This window comes from Protopterus annectens, chromosome 14.part0 (assembly GCF_019279795.1).
Source record: "Protopterus annectens isolate FY-2018-M chromosome 14.part0, PAN1.0, whole genome shotgun sequence".
Lineage (NCBI taxonomy): Eukaryota > Metazoa > Chordata > Ceratodontiformes > Protopteridae > Protopterus > Protopterus annectens.
Window position 1 is genome coordinate 1,052,348,871 of NC_056748.1, and position 5,229 is coordinate 1,052,354,099.

General features: G+C 42.2%; 1 protein-coding gene across 2 annotated transcripts in view; it reads left to right on the forward strand.

Moving 5' to 3' along the window:
- The window catches only part of HPDL (4-hydroxyphenylpyruvate dioxygenase like), a 555,822-nt gene that overhangs the window by 528,269 nt on the left and 22,324 nt on the right, over positions 1-5,229 (forward strand). The window lies entirely within an intron of this gene.

The window sequence follows — 5,229 nt, forward strand, 5'->3', positions numbered from 1 at the left end:
TCTGGTAGATTTGGATTTTTTGAGGTGGAGCATGTCCATTAATTCCGGGTTGGACATGGCCTTGTATGTCAGGCACAGGTCACCTCTGAGCAGGCGGTATGCGACTGAATAGAGCTGGAGTTTCTTCCGTCTGGCAGCATATGACAGATTTTGGAGTCCCTTTATCCTTTTGGTGAGGAACTTTTGGGGTCTCTCCAATTGCTGCAGGTGTCGGGTGAGATACATCCCGAATGGGGCATTGTACTCTATCATTGGTCTGATAAGTGAAGAGTACAGGGGAACAATGACCTCACTTGATCTGGTTGTGAATCCCTTCATGATCAGGTGGGCAATGTAGAAGGTCTTTCTAACCACTTTAGCAATGTGTGTCAAAAGAAAGACCACTGTCAACCTGGGTCCCGAGGTCCCTGATAACCTCTTCTGTGCTTAATGGATTGCCACCTATATGGTAGCTTGGGGTTACCTTGTTTTTCCCGAAGGGTATGACTATACATTTTTTGGCATTTAACTTCAGGCCATGGCTCTGGCACCAGTCATCAGTTTCCGTGAGACCCCTCTGAAGGATATCTGTGTCCGATGTACTTTCCACTATGGCGCCCAGTTTGCAGTCATCTGCAAACTTTGTCAGCCATAGTCCTCCTATGTTTGCCTGTACTTCTGACAAGTAGATGCCGAACAACAGGGGGCCAAGGACTGAGCCCTGTGGGACACCACTTGTGACCGGCTTGGAGTCTGACATGGCTCCAGCAACTCTAACCCTGTGGGTACTGTCCTTTAGCTAGTTTGCAACCCATCTTGTGACATATGGGTTTACATTTAAGCTGGTAAGTTTCTCTATAATACCCGAGTGGGGTATTGTGTCGAAAGCTTTTGCAAGGTCAAGGTAGGCTGTATGGACTGCCTTTCCCTCATCAATGGCCTTGGTGACTGTTTCGAAGAAGTCGACCAAGTTCAAAAGGCATGATCTGCCCTTGACAAAGCCAAACTGGGTCGGGTCCAATGTCTGCAAGTCCCCTATGTCTTTGTTTATGAGTTCCATTATGATCCTCTCCATAGCTTTGCAGACCAGGCTTGTTAAGCTTATGGGGCGGTAATTTCCAGGGTCCGTAGAGGTACCGCCTTTGTGGAGTGGGACCAAAGTTGCCGTACGCCACTCCTTGGGCACGTATCCTGTGGTAAGGCTAAGATTATACAGCTGCCTTATATGCGGGTTTAGTTCCTCGTTGAGTTCGTGTAGCACACAGCCGGGGACACCATCCGGACACATTGATGCTGTGTTTTTAGCTTTAGAGAGAGCAGCTTTCACCTGCGTATTAGAGATGTCTGGGAGGCTACACTCCGCTGGGATAGTTATCTCTCCTTTTGGGGGGGAGAGGGGGGTGAAGTTTGCACTGAACCTGTCTGCCAGTATGTTGGCAATGTCTGTGGGTTCAGTGATTTTTGTATCATTTTGGACTAATTCTGCGCATATCTGGGAGTTTCCACCCAGGTTTCTAACATAGCTGAAGAAGGCCTTATGATTGTCTTTTGAATCTATTGCAATTTTTCTCTCAAATTTGGCCTTGGATGATTTTATGAGTGCTCGTATTTTTTTACTAATAATGATCAAGGGTGTCTTCTCTTTTATGGATTTTGCTCTATCATGTAACAGCTTTCTCCTCTTATTGTAAAGTTTGTTTATGGCTGGGGTCCACCAGACTGGACGTTTGCCCTTGGTGGAAAGAGTCTGGTTTTATTAGGGATTTGCCTGATCCATGCAGTCCTGGAGGTGTTCGTAGAAGGCATTTGTAAGGGCTTCTGCAGCTTGGGTTGTGGTTTCCACTGGCTCGGGGGTCTTGAAGGATGCCACACCAGTCTTGAGTAGTGTGAAGTTTGCTTTAGAGAAGTTCTTCACTGTGGTCTTTTTTGTTTGGGGGGGGGGCGGGATGTGGATTTCCAGTGAGATAAGTTTGTGATCTGATCTCACCAATGAGGGATATACTTCCGGTGTGGAGCATTTTGTCCCCATGTTTGTGATGATGAGATCTAGTATATTTTCCCCTCTTGTGGGAACGGTGACTAGTTTTTCCATGGCATTTGAATTTATGACCTCCAGGAACGTTTGGGCTAGAAAGTTGGGGCTTGAGTAATGTTCCCAGTCTATATTCGGGTAGTTGAAGTCACCCAATATAATGGTGTTTAGAGATACATTTATACCCTCCAGTGTCTTCAGGAAGGCTGTGTGGGGTTCCTGAGTTTGAGAGTGTGGCCTGTAGCATGCTACAAATTGTAGAGCAGTTTTGCCTATGGTTAATTGCACCTGGATGGTTTCCGATGCTTCGTACGTTGCCACCAACCTGGAGGTGGGGGTATCCTTGATGAATATGGATACACCCCCTCCTTTTGTGGTGTGGTCCAGGTTTTGGGGCCGGAACGCATGATATGAGGTAAAACCTGATAGTGCCGGAGTGCTCTCAGGAGCCTTGAACCAGGTTTCAGTCACAGCACAGACATCAATGTTCTCCATACTGAGAAGGGCCTCTAGCTCTAGATCCAAACACTATCACAAACTAATAAACAAATTCCTGAAGTTCATCACCAAGTATAGACTCAACCTAATACTTAGTGGTAATATTCACCCCAACCCTGGCCCACCCACTTCAGATACACATACCCCCTCTACTTGCAGTCTAAGCTACAAACCTACAATTAATAGGCCAACTAACTCTCTCCTAGCCTGTCATCTCAATATTCGAAGCATTAATAACAAGCTGCATGAATTGCATGCACTTCTGGATGTCCACGCCCCTGAGATTCTCTGTTTATCTGAAACCTGGTTAAAACCTAACACTAAAGACAATGAAGTGTTACCACCTGGGTACAACATACACAGGCTGGATCGTGCTTCGAGGAAGGGGGGTGTGGGGTAGCTATACACTATAAATCTGAGTTGAATGTCACCATAGATGTAATACAACCACCTCAGATTAATAACTCAGAGATTCTTGCCACCAAATTGCAACTCAATAAACATAAATGCATTAATATCATCTGTATGCACATTCCCCCAAGTAACAATATATCTACACTTAAAGATGTCCTGCACTGGCTATCATGTCATTACCCCCAAGAAACCCTACTACTTGGAGTTTTTAACATAGACTGTGGCACCTGTTCCTCAGAATCCCCAACCACCCATATTAACCTGCATGCTTTACACAAATTATATCCACCCCTACCAGGATAGGTAAACCCAACCAAAAAGAAAGCATACTTGACTGGGTACTCATAAATAGTCACCCCCAACTGTACACCTCTGGTACCCTCCTTGATGGCCTAAGCGATCACCTTCTCACATATGTAATTAAGCACAAAACCATTAATTCCCAACAGCCCTTACTCAGAAAGGTTAGAAACAATAAAAACGTTGACCCTTCCAAATTCCAACAAGAACTAAACTCATATAATTGGTCTATTCTAAAACACCTCCCCTTAGAGGAAGCAGTAGCATACTTTAACAATAAATTCCTTGAGATCCTTGATTTGCATGCACCTGTTCGTTCAAAGAGAACCAAGGCAAAAACTGTGCCATGGCTTTCTAAAGAGTCTAAACTCAAAATTACCCTTAGAAACAAAGCTTAGGGCTTATGGCGTTCTTCTAAAGACCATCACGATCACATTAAATACAGGCAATTCAGGAACAAAACCAAAAAATCAATTTTACAAGACAAAAAATAATACTACTGTAATTTACAGACAGTAAATCAAAATAACCCTCAGAAGTTTAGGGCAGGTTTAAATAATCTGCTACATCCTGGACAAACTTCAACCCCAATCCCTGCTGCTACTATTTATAAAACCCCTGAAGATGTTTCTGACAGTTTTAACCAATTATTTACTGAGACAATTCAAGCCCTAGCTAGCCAACTACCTCCTAGCTCCCCTGGTCCTGAAAGTAGCACCCCTAGAAACCTACTCACATTCAGCTTCCAACCAGTCGCCACTTCACTTATCCGTACCTGATCAATAAATTAAAACCCACTACACTTTCTGCTGATCAACTCCCTACAGAGTACCTACAAAAATCAGCTGATGCTATTGCTTACCCTGTCTCAATACTAATCAATCGAACCAAAGTAGAAGCTAAAATTCCCACCATCTGGAAAATATCCTAAGTAATCCCACTTCACAAAGGAGGCAGCTCTACTGAATTCTCCAATTTTATATACATATATATATATATATATATATATATATATATATATATATATATATATTTATTTATTCATACATACATACATATATATATATATATATATATATATACACACACACATGCACACACACACACACACACACACACACACACACACACACACACACACACATATATATATATATATATATATACACACGCACACATATATATATATATATATATATATATATACACACACACACATATATATATTTTATATATATATGTATATATACATATGTAATGTGTATATATATATATATATATATATATATATATATATATATATATACATATACATAAACACACACACACACACACACATATATATATATATATATATATGCATAAACACACACACACACACACACACACATATATATATATATATATATATATATATATATATATATATATATATATACATACACACACACACACATATATATATATATATATATATACACACACACACACACACATATATATTATTTATATATATGGGTCTACTTTAAAAGACCGAACTGTCGATTCCCCGACACGTGGAAAACGAAGACCAAACGACCGACAGGTAAGTTTACCGACAGGGTGATTTGCCGACAGCTGAAAGACCGACAAGGGTAATGTGCGATCGCGACTCGGTAAGTGTGCGACAGTGACGGCGTTAGGAGCGGTGAGGTAAGTGTGCGATATTGTGGGATTTCGGGTTAGGCTGCGGGAAAGGTGAGTGTGTGTTAGTGTCGGAGTTAGGGTTCGTGTAAGGTAAGTGTGAGATAGTGAGGGACTGTAGTTTAGGGACGGGTTAAGTGAGTTAGGTTTAGGGTGTAGGTAGGTGAAGTGTGCGATAAGTGTCGGACCTTAGGCTAGGGGTGGGTTAAGTGAGTTAGGGTTAGGGTGCAGGTAGGTGAAGTGTGCGATAGTGTCGGACCTTGGGCTAGGGGTGGGTTAAGTGAGTTAGGGTTAGGGTACAGGTAGGTGAAGTGCTGGTTTAT